Here is a 14775-nt window from a genome sequence, read left to right as displayed (position 1 = left end):
GGAGGTCAGGAGAGATGGTCTGGAGCATAGTGGAAGGGATTGGATTCAGTGGGCAGGTGGTAGGACTGCAGTAGTGGATGATTTGCAAAACCTCTTCTGCTGCTATGGTTGAGAGAGAGGAGTAGCTGAGTCCTGACTGTGTAATGTAGATGAAGTTGGGGCAGAAGTGAAGGTCTGGCAAATCTTCTTAAGCTTCTGAATTGGATGGAGCAGGGGGAGTCGGAGGGTTGAGTAGTGCAGAGATGTTGTTGTGGAGCTTTCGGGGATCTTGTGCAGAAGCTTCAAGAAGAAGCTTTTCCTTGTAGAAGGAAGTCTTGGCAGAAGTCACGTCCGAAGAGAATCTGGACAGAACCGTACAATAAGAGGGAAGATATGCGTCCAGTCGAGATTTCTTCCACTTCCTCTCTGCTGTTCGTAGTTCTCTCCGATTGTTGCCAAGCACATCTGACAGCCAGGGAGCAGAACAAGAAGTCTTCCTTAGTGGATAAAGGGCAGAGAAGGTCCATGGTTGATGAAAGAGAGGAGAGAATAGCGTCTAGTTACGTTTGGGTAGAACAGGGAGAATGATAGTGAAAAATACCAAGTGATGATCTGAGATGTGAAGTGGGGTAGCAGTCATGTCTGTAGCTGGGGAAGGGCAGGTGAAGACCAAGTCCAGGACGTTTCCTCCCTTGTGTATCGGAGGGCAGCTGTTGAATGACTAGGAGAACGAATTCAGAAGAGTCAGAAGGCCAGAAGACTGAAGCTTGTCGGATGGGAGGTTGGAATCTCCAAGGACCGTCAGAGGGATGATGTCAGAAGGGAAGACACAGAGGAGAGTGTGCATTTCTTCCATGAAGTCTCCTAGAGGAACAACAGAGATGGGTTTGAGGCACATGTCTGTGTCTTGGTCAAAGGTTAAGGAGGTTAAGTATGAGTTAAGAATGTAACAGAACAAGAAAAGTATGTGAGTAGACACTTACTATTTAAGATATTAACAGGTCTTGACAGAGCTACCTGCAAACGAGAACCTTCAATATAAATTAGTAAGCCCTGCCCACAATTCACACCTTAAGGGAGACTGAAATTACTCTTGATTAATCAACTGAGACAACTAAGAAGCATACACCAACACTAAAGGATTAACAAGCTATACAATATAACACAGTTCAAATAACAACTCTAGAACCAACCATGTTAAACAAATAGTATGCAAAAGTCAGAATCGTACCTTACCAGATGGAATAGATAGACCACAAAACATTCATACAGCTGTTGTCCAGGCAATACTGCTTGGTATTAAGAATCAAGCCTATGTAAACATTTCAACTGGTAAATTCAGTTAATTTGGTTCGGGAACTATAAGTAAACATGAAATATGTGAAATAGCTTTTTCAAGGCAGTACAAAAAAGTACCAAATATTTAAATTATTAAATATTATCCCTCTTAAATTTTAAGAAACTATTAACATTCTGGTGTATGTAAACTTATAACTACAACTGTGCCTCTTTGTTATATGAACCAGGAGCTATGATTTTCTTCAATATTGGTAAAAAAAAAAGTCTTTACACAATTTGCCTATATTAGGCAATCAAGCTCATACCTTAGTTGATTGTGTTTGCATGTAGGGTAGTCTCTCTCGTCTGTTTCGGTAAACCTTCAATCATTTCTTGAATGAATAAGGATAAGTAAAATTCCTTTCCATAATCCACTCTAATTTGGTCCCACATCCCAACAACCCAACAACTGCAGCTCTGGAAATAATAATAATAATAATAATAATAATAATAATAATAATAATAATAATAATAATAATAAATACTACTAAAATGCAAATTCATTAAAATTGCTCACCTGTAAACGTCCTCATAATTTAAAAGACTGTTCTTTATCAGCATAGATGAAAAAGAGACAATTTTGCTCCTAAATCCATCAGTCACCAGGATTGCTCCAAACATTGGCAGTTTTTCCATTCTGGTCAATGTGCAATTTATGGCCCATGTATTTCACGGTATAAAGAACAGGTTTCAGGTTACGTGCACCCTGAAAACACGATTAAGTATGGGTCTATTTATTAAACACATACACACACCCACACACTTACATGACATCGCGCTTCATGGTTTGCTTGTTGGAGAGTCCTCAAAAGTCAGCCCACTCTGCCCTCACACGCTCTTATCCCCTTTGCTGACAGGTATCCTGTCATGAGTTTTTTGCCAAATGTTGGTCCTTACCTCACTTATGGCATTAGCTATGGCCAGTTCTAAATGGGAGTCCGATACATGTCCTCTTCTTACAGTGTTGTGCTGTGCACAAAATCTTCGGATACTCTTTGTAGAACAACCACGACCGGCACCATGTTGAACTAGACTGTCTGAGATATGACTCAAAATGTTGCTCCAGATTGAATCATAATAGAAATTATTTTCGCAAATGGCTCAAGAGTGGACATTTTTCCCCAAGAAAAGACAGACAATTAGGCTTAGCTTCACTTCCTGGTTAGGTTAGATGGAAATACATATCATGGAAATACGGTGCACTTTAGGGCATTCATCATGTTTGGTATTATGAGAGTTTGATTACTACACTTATTATGATCAATCGAATAGAGAAAAATTAACAAACAAGCCATTTTCTCTTTTTTATGTGTGTTCAGAATAAATAAAAGAGCTTTTCTATTTTTTCTGTGTTAAATATTAAATAAAAATAAATTAATGTGGCATCATAATTTGATTTTTGTTTTTCAATTTAGAATCAAAAATCAGTTGGTCCCTCTCCTCTATAGTCTGGAGTATGCAGCATACATGGATTCAAATTTCTATTCGTCTGACCACAGATCAGCTTTGCTCCTCTTTGCATTTTAAAAGAGCTTTGGCCTCCAGAAGATGACAGCATTTCTGGATCGTGTTCACATATGGCTTCTTCTTGGCATGATAGAGCTTTAACCTGCATTTGTAGATGGCACAGTGAACTGTGTTCACAGACAATGTTTTCTGGAGGTGTGTCTGAGACCATGCAGTGATTTACATTTATTTATGCCTGTTTTTAATGCAGTGCCACCTAAAGACTAATGGCAGCCAATATTGATTTTCACACTTGTACATTTGCGCACGGAGATTTTTCCAGAATCTTTTGATGATATATATGATATCTAATGTAGATGACGAGATATTCAAAGTTTATGCAATTTTACATTGAGGAACATTATTCTGACACTGTTCCACAATTTATAGACAGATTTTTATGCAGATTGGTGAAACCCTGCCCATTTTTACTTTAAAGATACTCTGCCTCTCTAAGATGCTCTTTTTATACCCAATCATGTTGCTGACCTGTTACCAAATAACCTAATTATTTGCAAAATGTTGCTCCAGCTGTTTGTTTTTGGTAACATTTACTTTTCCTGCCTTTTGTTGCTGTATCCCAACTTTTTTAAGATCTGTTACAGCCATCAAATACAAACTTACCTTTTTTTCCTTGGTACATTTTTTCAGTTAAAACATTTGATGTTTTCTATGTTCTATTGTGAGTAAAATAACAATTTGTGGGGTCCAGCCATTAATCTAAATTTGACTCAGTTTAATTCATGATGGTTGTTTTTAGCACCTACATTTTTGTTAATTCTACCCTCATAATAAATTCACTTCAAATGATTCAAGCAGCCCTATTTTTATTTATTTATTAAAAAATCTGCATACATATTTTCTTTTTTCTGCTCCTTGTTCGGGGTCGCCACAGCGGATCATTTGTTATGCATATTTTGATTTGGCACAGGATTTACGCCGGATGCCCTTCCTGACGCAACCCTTCCATTTTATCCAGGCTTGGGACTATCACTGAGACTCTTCAATGGCTAAAAATCTGCATACAAATATAAATTTATGTACAGGAACACAGGCGAAGTGACACCATTCAATACATCCTCAAGAACCTGGTCATCCATGGAGAGGATCCTGTGGACGTTTTCATCCTTCTTGAAGGCAAGGACACAGTGCTTGTATGGCTGATTTATACCCTCAAACTTGCATACCCCTCAACCATGCTCTACACTTTTATTCCAGAAACCTTTCATAGAAGTATATGGGATTAAGCTGTCCCCAAAGCTTTAAAGTTAAAGTTGCTGTCTTAAATGCTTTTGCCATGGAAAGTACAAGCTACTGGTAGACTCTAACTCACATCTCATCTTACAAATGACTCACAACTGATCTTTATGTCATCCTTTTCTTTTCTTTTTTTTATAACTGTGAGGGTATGTTTTTGTTTGTTTCTTGGCACTTTTGCTTTTATGGCTGACCTTCTGCAATATTAAGTGACAAAATGCCCTTTTATAAAGTTATTCCACATCAAATTGTGTGTCAAATTGTACATGGTCAAAATACACATTTGTTGTTCCAAATGTTTGGAGGCTTTATTGAGTAACCCTTAAATACTGTACATGATGATGGTAACTATGTAGAAGCTAGTGTGTCATTACTGTTTAATCTTAACCAAATAAACAGTTTAATTGTAGCGTGTGTGTAATTTGTAATAAAAGTAAATTAAGGTCATAGAGAAAATAATTCATTTATTTGGTAACATTTATCAAAAGAAAATAAACAATATCTACATAATAACTGAAAATGTTAAACAGAAAAAATGTAATTAAATCTAGTTATTTATTTTACAACAGTAAATACTACAGACATATAAGATTTGCTAAATATTTTGATGACAGTGACATTTCTAGACATTACTAGAACATTTAGTTCTGCAAACTATTCTGACTGTTTGGTTGCTGTTGTTTGGTTGCTGTTGGAGAAAGGACATTATCAACATGTACATTATTTACTGTTCAGTGTCACCCAAATGAGGATGAGGTTCAATTCTGAGCCTGATTCCTCTCAAGCTTTCTTCTTCATATAATCTCAGGGCTTTCTCATTCAGGCTTGCTCATTAGGGATAAAAGAGTAACTTTAAACTTTATAATTTATTTTTCTATGTTTCTATATTTCTGTCAAGGTGCTTTGGGACAATGTCCATTGTTAAAAGCACTATACAAATGAATTGAATTGAGAAGGCGAGTAGCTTCAAGATGCTCGAACGTCACAGAGCGACAAACAAGTCATGCTACAGAAAGATTTTCAGTCTCGTGTGAAGATAGAAGTGCAGCCTTTTTATATCAGACCTGAGACACTTTCATATGGTTCTAGACAGAGTTGGGTAGTAACGAATTACATTTACTTCGTTACATTTACTTGAGTAAATTTTTTGGGTAATTGTACTTTTAGAGTATTTTTAAAGATGTGTACTTTTACTCTTACTTAAGTACATTTTTAGTGAAAAAAAATTACTTTTACTTCACTACATTTGGCGGCGTTTCTCCGTTACTGTCAAATGTTAATAATTAATATGAGATTTTAAAATAATTAGTTTATATGGCTTGTTCACAAGTCTCGCGAGACGTTGGGTTTAGAGGAAGATGATGAAGCTGAAGCAGAGGAAGACGTGTGCGAGTTAACGGAGGCAGATCACCCATGGCCTCAAGTTCACCCACCTCTACCCACCTCTGGTTCTAGAGCGGATAAGTGTGGTGTTTTTCCTAAGTGATGTAGTCTAGTAAAATAACAGCATCAGTGTCTCTGTTCAGTGTGTTTATGCTGTCTGACACTGAGTTTTCATTGTTCTTAACGATGAAGAACCTTGTCTTGCAGTTCCGCATGCTGAACACAGTGTCCGAGTGTCTGTTCAACCTGATCAACGGAGACGAAATGTTCGCCACCTTTAAGAACATGCAGCAGAAGAGTTACCTGGTGTGGCTGTTCAGTCGTGGTTACCTGTACACCTTCGTTTCACTCTTCATTTACATGGTGCTCAGCCTCTTCATCACCCTGATCACCGACACCTACGAGACCATCAAGGTAACAAACTTCACCAAGGCAGGGGAAGAGGAAGGGTAACAAACTGCACTGGGGCAGGCGAAGGGGAAGGACAGGAAACTGCACCGGGGCAGGGGAAGAGGAAGGGTAACAAACTACATTGGGGCAGGGAAAGAGGAAGAGTAACAAACTGCATTGGGGCAGGGGAACAGGAAGAAAAAGGGGAAACAAACTGCCCCAGGGCATTTAGTGCCACTACAGTTAAAACACGAGCAAGAGCGAGAACTGAAGTACACAATAAAATAAGAAAAAAGGAAAAAATAACTATTTACATAGTAAGATTTTTGTGTGTAATGTAGACATTAGATGTTAGAAACATAGGTTACATGTGTGATGAGCAGGTTGTGGTGGTGTGTGTATAAAAATCTACATTAGTCACCAAATAAATCATGAATATCAACATATAAACATAGCTGATCTTTTACTCAAAGCTTCTGGAAGTCGACTCTTGTGGTGTGTGTGTGTGTGTGTGTGTGTGTGTGTGCGTGTGTGTGTGTATCCTTCCCCAGCAGCAGCAATTTGACGGGAATCCCGTGTCTGAGCTCCAGGCCTTTATATCGGAGTGTAAAGATCACCTGAACTCGGGCTGTTACCGTGTGGAGGAGCGATCGTCTCCCTGCCTGTTCTGCTGCACCCAGAGGTGAGATTTTCAGCCTGATGAGGAGGAGAAGATGAAGAGTGGTTTACCTGCACATCTACTTTTGATCTACAAATAATTCACAATCAATAGAAATAAATAATAAATCATCATATGCTGCTCAAATCTCAGGCTGATGTGCTGCTCTTCTTTCCCTGATTGCGTGAAAAGTATAATGCTTATTTAGAATGATTGTAATTATGCTACAGTATATTATTTACAATTATATTTCACCATATAACAAATTACTAGCAGGCACTGTTATTAATTTATAATGTATTATAAATAAACATCACACTATGTGATATACTGTACTATCTTTAAACTTACTTTCTATTAATCATTTCATGAGCCATTTTTTAATGGTGTAAAGTGGTGTCTTTATTAAACTGAATAACTGATCATTTATAATGCTATTAAAAATAACATAGCGATTTATCCCCAATCTGAGCATTTAGTGTTTTTTTTTGTTTTGTTTTGTTTTTGTTTGTTTGTTTTTATTTGGTAAGTCGTCCATCATTTCCAAAAGAAGTTTCTATAAAATGAAGATCAGACTGTAAACTGAAGCGTTTCCTGTTTCAGGCTCAGTGACCTGCACGAGAGACTGGAGTGTTAAACACGGGCACGGCGACGTCGATCACACCGAAAATAATTCATTACAGTTTAATTCCATCCGTCATCTAAACGCAACACACAGGTGATGAAGGATGAAAGAACGTCCCTGATGTTTCAGTCACTTTATTTCAGCAGCTCAGACACACCGTATACCACTTGTCAGGAACAGCTGGACAGTTCCCTGCCAGGCCCAGAGAGGGCGCTGGCAGGTGAACCTTGGAAGCCTGCTTCTTTGTGTGTCTTTTGTTACGCCCTTCCTATTGTTCCTATCCTGATTGTGTCACCTGTATCCCATTAGCCCTAATGTCCACCCCTATAAATAGGGATCCTTGTGTTTGTGTCCTTGTCCATGATTGTTATCTGTACCGTGGTTTCTGTTGGGCTTTTGTTTGCTAGGTTCCATGTCCAAGCTAAGGTCTAGGTTTTGTTTAGTTTTGTTATCCATGCCATGTCTTGTGTTACGTTTGTTTCCCTATGTCGCGTCTTAAATGTAATAAAAGCAGTGCTTCGCTGAATCCTGCGCATGGGTCTCATTACACCGTGTGCTGGCGTGCGCACACACACCACAGGTGTCTGGGGTCGAGCCCCGCATAGGGCGGGGGTCCCAGACGTTACACCACTGGTACCTGGGGATATACTCGATGTACATGATATTCACTATAAATAAATGTTTGTTACATCAGAAATTAAGCCCATTTGTTTTTGCAGTCTGCTTTATACGCTGTGTGTTTGAATTTCCACTGAACAATTTCTTGCTATTAATAAATTAAATTTGAGAGATTTCTGAAATGCTCAGTGTTCAGTCTCTATATTTGAAGGAAAGCTATTTCTAATATGTTCGGGTGAAGGAAATGAAGCTGAAATCCTTATTTTAAGAAGTTGAATTGATAGTCATTTAAGAAACACTTTTAATGTCGCAATGAAAATCTTCAAATCTGTATGATGTAATAGACACAACAGTTAGCTTTAATGCTAACAAACAGGTTGTTCATTGTCATGTGATGTTGCTGTTTCTGCTCTGTTTATCTGATTGAGGTTTTTCTTTTAATTTACTTCATTCTGTTGTGTCTGGTATTGCTGAAAAAGTCTTCGCCCAAAGATAAAACCACAAATTAAACCACAAAAATATGAGCAACGTTTTTAAACAATGGCATATACATTTTTGGCATTACCAAAAAAAAGGCTACCTACTTCAGATTTAACAAGTTATAATTGTAGAAGATCTGAATTTTTCATGAAGAAGGACTTTGCAGTTCCTCAGTAGCAAAAGCAAAAAAAAAAACTTATTACCTTCAAGAGAGAGAATAAAGAGAGACAGGTGAGGGAACTTGTTTCATGTACACTACCAGTGAAAAGTTTGGACACACCTTCTAATTCAATGTTTTTTGTTTAGTGACTTATTTTCTACATTCTAGAACAATACTGGAGATTTCAAAACTATGAAATAACACACATGGACTTAAGTAATCCATATGTAATGACAACAAAAAACAGCCAGTTGTTATTTTAAGACACGAAGGTCAGGTGTTCTGGAATAGTTCTTGCAAGAACAGTATTGTCAAGTGCATTTGCAAAACCCATCAAGCACCACGATGAAACTGGCTCACATGAAGACCATCCCAGTAAAGCAAGACCAAAATTTACCTCTGCTGCAGAGGAGAAGTTCATTTAGAGTTACCAGCCTCAGAAATCACCAATTAACAGCACCTCAGATTAGAGCCGTTATGAAGGCTTTACAGAGCATCAGTAGCAGACATATCTCAATATCAACTGTTCAAAGGACATTATTGTGTATTTTGGCCGCCTTCACCATTGTTTTACAATGTAGAAAGAAATAAACATCAGGAAAGACCATGGAATTAGAAGATGTGTCCAAACTTTTGACTGGTAGTGTATAAACGAATAAACTGATGTACCGTGGTTTTTATTCGTGTTATTTAAGAGTTGATGTGTTCTGGGTTAATGAACTGAGACCTGAAGCCATTCTGCTGACTGTGTTTTCATGTTCAAGGTCAGTGTATTGACACTGTTTCGTCCACATGGGGCAGTGTTGGCTTTCGTTTCTCACCAAAAGCCCTACGGAAAATCAACTCAATGAGGTGAACGCTTTGTCCAATTCTTTTGAATTAAACGTAAATCATATAAACGTTTATTCCCCACTGTAGTGTAGCCCGGCAGTGGCCGCCATTTTAAACTTTAGGACCTGAACTGATGTGTATAAAATGGCCGCCGTTCAGTTTACCCTGCTGTAGGAATTAAAAGCGCTATACAGATGAATTGAATTGAATGATTTATAAATAAATGTGTGAAACCAGATAACTTTCAGTAAAAAGGTCTGTACATAATGGATTTCACTGTGAATGTGTGCATTAATACTGTCTGGGTTTTTTTTCGTTGTTGTTATAACTAAGCCTTCAAAAAAAAAAAAAAAAACGCGTCCATGGAGATCAGAACTCCGAATTCTGAGGTTCCGATGATGTCATAACGACCATGACGACACTATTACTTATACGCAGAGCGGTGAAAAGTTGCCTCATTGCTTTCTTACCGTTTCTGAGCGACACCACAGTGATTACATCGCGACTAAATTATCTTTAAGAAGCAGAAGAGCTGAAAGCTACGTCCGTTAAGGTATGAAAACTATTAGGATAGAGTATCTGGAAATATATTGTGTGACTGCGACTGTCTGTACTGATTTGGTCTGTCTCTTGAGCCTAAAGTGTAAAACCTTCAGGAAAATGACTTAAAAAAAAGTGTTAAAATAGGTCCTACGGGTTTTTTTTATTATGATAAATAACGGCTTTACTCTTAAGTTAAAAATCCGCTAAGCAACAGTCCGGCTCGTTTCCCCGTTTCCGTTCATGTATTTATTATGGACACAGGTGATGTGCCGTTCATGAAAGATTTGTTCATTTTGACCGGTTCCTTATCATTTTATGTTTCATCGATCCATATCGTTTTGATCGAATCCTTAATAAGCCTCGGGAAAAACGAGCCGGAAAACATGATTAAGTTCATCTTTCGTTCATCACGTGACATTCAAGTGCCATAGGGCTATGCAGTCTGTTCATCACGTGACCACCTCCTGGCTCAGTATCTTACAGTATCAAAAGACCCGTGCAATGAACATTTTCTGAGAAATAAAGTTCTGTTCTTGTTCCTGTCAGTCTTGTTTTGGCCTTGGTTGATTTATAGTTTTGTCTTATTCTGAATGTGATCAACGTTTGCGTAAGTACATGTGTCGAGGTAATTTGCTATTAACACCTAACACTGTAATTATATTCTGCTAAAATGAACGAAATGACTCGGAAAGTTTAGTTCATTTTGCTGAACGAGATTCAAAGATCCGAGTCAGTAAAATGATCCGAACTTCCCATCACTAGTGCAAAGGAAAGTGGGGAAAAAGTCTCAGATTTGCAAATGACAAGCAAATATCGTCTGTGAGTCTGATTAATTTGTCCAAAATAATTTAAACACAAGTTGAATCATATAAATAAATAACCAGACATATTTATTGTGTTCCACAGTGTTTTATCATGATGAGTAAAATGGACAAGAAAATGCAGGGCAACGCTGCTGTTCAGACGTCTCATCATGAGATAGAATACGGCATCTTTAAAGTTGATGACAGCTACCTACCCGATGGGGAAAATATTTCTTTTCCTGGCCCTCTGATGAGGTGAGTCCTCTTTTTTCTCTTCTCAGATAACACACACACACACACATTCAACAGTAATATTTGGATACATATCATCAGGTGAGCAAAGTGTATTAATCCATATCCATCTATTACAGCAGCAAGATCCAGATGGATGACGTTCTACATTTTATCCAGAGGAAATCCCAGGAGTGCCTACAACAGGTGGAGCAACCCGACCAGAAGGAGGCCTACTTCTTCTGGAAAATGATGGAGCTGCGTTGCAGCAAAAATGGAGTAAGTGTTTTAGTTGATTGTGTATTGACTGTTACAGCAAAATTATTCATGATAAAAGCAGCAAAAGATTTAATCTGCTAATATGTAATATTTGTCAGAATGAATAAATATACTGTATCTAGAGTAGCTTAATTGAAAGATATTTCTTCTACAGGAAGCACTGCTGGCAGACGTCGGGTCTGTCCTCTTCAAGAGCTACAGACTTCTGAGGAAAAGGGTATTGTTTTGTTTTTAATCTTGTAAATTTATGTTGTAATATTTAATATGTTATATTACCTATACCTTTGTTTAGTAATACATCAGCATCACCATCTGTCTGTTTTGTATACTGTGTTGTATGTTTTGTGTTGTTTTTGCTTTATTTTTTGTGTATTAATGTGCCAATTCCTGCTACAGCTAGGGGTGAAAATCCAAGACAACTGGTGTCTTCCACTGGCGAAACGTTTGTGCTGTGCTGAGCCAGATGACGAGATATTGGATTCTGTGGTTCAAATGGGAAAGAACCTTGGTATGGATAGTATAAACAATTTTTTCAGAACTTCACATGTTGTAATTAGATCATGAAATCTGGACTATTGCACGGACCCAAATCCTTACATGCATGTTCGGTCTTTCATCTGCAGACTCCATAGGACTGACCTATGCTGCACAGCTGTGCTACATCGCTGCAATGGAGGAGCTGGAGATTTTACAACACTCCAGCTTTGAGCTCATTGGCTGTAACAGGTATTGGGTGTGTGTTTGTGTGAAAGCGCATGTGTATGATTATTTTCCCGACTTGCTACTGAGGCACTTTTCTCTTTCTACAGTCTGCCAATCAGCCAATCAGCCATGAGGGAAGCAGTTGAACGTACTGAGGTCTACGAATATGTATGTTCACTGACCACAGGGCTTCCTCAGCCAAATTTCCAGGTTAGACTTTCTCTTTTTATTTCTTTTTAATATTCTTTCTACCTCTGTCAAATTTAAGCATGAACCTTTTTGCTAAGATGGAATGACTCTGTCTGTCTTAGATCTTCAAGTGCTTTCACGCCAGCAAGCTAGCTGAGTTTGGCCTTTTCGACCAAGCCTTTGAGTACTGCAAGTCCATCGCTACAGCAATTGCTGAATTTCCACTAGAAATCACCAAGACCACGATAGAAATGACCATTGCGGTAAATACAGCTATCAATATTTGTAAAATTCCAATGCTTTAAATGCAAAATATTTAGTCAGTTTACTTTCCCTGTCTGTCTTGTAGCTGTCTGAGAGGCTACACAAAGGGATGGGAGAAGAACCAGAGTGGCTGCTAGACCTTCGTCAGCTGTACGCGGATGAAGAGTTTAAGCTGAAGAACTCCACATGTGGCCTCATGACTAGTGAGATGTTCACTCTCCAGCATCCACGTCAGGAAGGCCACATTACGCCATGGGGTATGTTCGTTCGTCCACTATTTGGACATAAAACATAGAACTTAAAGAATCACACAGAAAAGAATTTACAGTAACGATTTAAAGTACAGTAAATATTTGTAGCACGTGTCTGTCAGATCTTTAGCACGTCACACTGGGTCAGAACATTCTAATCAATTCGTATATTTGCACATCAAGGTTTATTAAAATGTTTGAATCTAATATGGTCATAGTTACATAAAGTGAACATCAGTCTTTGGGTAAGAGACAGAAGGGATCAGAGCTTAGGTAGCTGAAAAGATGACTTCAGATTGATTTTTCAAAATTACTGCAGAGTTAGGAGACATTAAATACGCAGAGTGTGTAAGATTAAATGTGCAAGTTATAAACTTATTTCTTGAGAGTTCTCTTGTTAAGACGACACAAAGATGGTGGAAAATGTGTGTTTTAGCAGGTGCTCATCTTTACCTTACCACACTCGGAGACATTGACAACACACTTCTTATTTATTACTGAATGATTGTGTATTTGTTTAACAGAGGTGTTTGAGTCCCTGTACACTTCAGGCGAGCTGCTGGGTGAAGGAGGCTTCGGGAGTGTCTGTGCAGGAGTCCGTAAGGCTGATGGAAAACAGGTAACAGGACTGCACATCTACAGTTCATTTGCACTAATCAACACAATGCATCACAGCTTGTGGGCTGTATATGTCTTAGTGAGGTGGTCTATAAGAATGTAATTATGTGTTGTATATGTGAACAGGTTGCCATTAAATACGTGGGAAAGGAAATGAACGAAGCTTTCATCACCGTTGTAAGTAAACTTCCTTTACTTCTGAGATATTTCACAGATGTTATGTGAAAAATTATGTGTAAATTTAATTGTTTCTGGTAACATAATAATGAATAATCCATAACAGACACCTGAGACATTATTAATCCAAGCCTTTGTACTGTATCGTTTCTGTTTACCAGAATTTAAACGTAATCACTCCACACCCATGCTAAGCATATCTATTCATATTTCAGCCTGGAGAGACAAAGAGCCTTCCCCTGGAGGTGGCATTAATGCAAATGGTGTCCAAGCAAAATCGGCATGAGAATGTCTTGGAGCTGTTTGAGTGGTTCGAGATGTCGGACTGCTACATTCTGATCTTGGAGCGACCCAGCCCCTGCACAGACCTCTGGAAATTCCAGGAAAAACACGGTTGTTGGCTGTCAGAACCACTGGCACAACAATTCATGCGCCAAGTGGTTCAGGCTGCTCGCCACTGCTGTGACTGTGGTGTCCTGCACCGTGACATCAAGCCAGAGAATATTCTGATCAACACCGACACACTGCAGCTGAAGCTGATCGACTTTGGCTGTGGTGATTTGCTGCAGGACACCCCCTACAGATATTATGCAGGTAAGCACATAATAGGTATTGGACAGAATAAACAAATGCAGTGGAGAACCATTTTTATGACGTTGCTGACGGTGCACCTTCTCTCTTTTTCACTCAGGAACCAGAGCTTACTTCCCACCTGAGTGGTTATGTGAGGGAGAGTATTTCGGTGTTCCTGCTACCGTCTGGAGTCTGGGAATTCTTTTGTTCATCATGGTGTGTGGAGACTATCCCTTCCAGTGCGAAGAAGACATCATTAACCGCAACATGCACTTCCCTGAGGGCCTGTCTGAAGGTGAGAAAGTCCAAACCCATCAAGTTTCGACGTTTATTTAGACTGCGTTACACAATAAATTAATCATATTAATTGATTATCAAGAAAAAAAAGATCTACAATTTCTGACTAAATGTCTCTCTCATCACTACACACAGGTTGCCGTGACCTGATCTTATGGTGTCTGGCGCGACATCCTCCCTCCCGCCCAACATTCGAGGAAATCCTCAGCCACAAGTGGTTTGAGGAACCTCAGAAGAACGTTAAGGTGAGACAGTGAGAAGAGAATAGACCTTAAAATATCGAGCAAAAACATGCTATAATAATCTAGATTACGTGGCTTGTACTGCTCTGTAACAAAGATTGCTGTGCTTATCTAATTATATTAGATTACACAAATATAATCACATAGAGATTAAAAAAATGTATCCTTTATCAACTAGTTTTCAATGAGATAATCTGTAAGTAAAAAAAAAACAAAAAAAAACATTAACACAAAGTAATCTGTGGGTATATAAATGTTAAGCTCAAAATAACGCAATCAAATATTTTATTTTTTAATTAATTTTAAATTCATATTCATAAATATTTGATATTTATATTTAATTAATTTCTTTTAGTAACCAAGTGCTTGCATTACATGCAG

This window comes from Hemibagrus wyckioides, linkage group LG15, assembly GCF_019097595.1.
Source record: "Hemibagrus wyckioides isolate EC202008001 linkage group LG15, SWU_Hwy_1.0, whole genome shotgun sequence".
Taxonomy (NCBI): Eukaryota; Metazoa; Chordata; class Actinopteri; order Siluriformes; family Bagridae; genus Hemibagrus; species Hemibagrus wyckioides.
This window is presented reverse-complemented; position numbering follows the sequence as displayed.